The sequence below is a fragment of the Penaeus monodon genome, chromosome 30 (genome assembly GCF_015228065.2).
Source record: "Penaeus monodon isolate SGIC_2016 chromosome 30, NSTDA_Pmon_1, whole genome shotgun sequence".
NCBI lineage: Eukaryota > Metazoa > Arthropoda > Malacostraca > Decapoda > Penaeidae > Penaeus > Penaeus monodon.
The window spans coordinates 11,529,729-11,530,028 of NC_051415.1; positions in this window are offsets into that span (position 1 = coordinate 11,529,729).

A 300-nucleotide genomic window follows, 5' to 3' on the forward strand; every position below is an offset into this window, starting at 1 on the left:
CCAGTGGGTTAATGTTACAGCTGGATTTATTAAGGATGTTACCATTTATACATCACCTAATTTTTCTGTGCTAAGTCTTATTAAAAATTCATATGATCCCTATTACATGTATCTTCTTATTTGGAAATATTTTTCCATATTGAATGAAGCATGATATTGTGATGGTAATAATAAATATTGCTGTTATTCACTACCATCAGTCTTGTGGCTCAGCATCATCAGCTCCATCTTTCAGAGTTCTTATCTGTCAGTTGTCAACTTGTAGTATTTGAACGTTTACCAAAGTATGGAGACCTTATT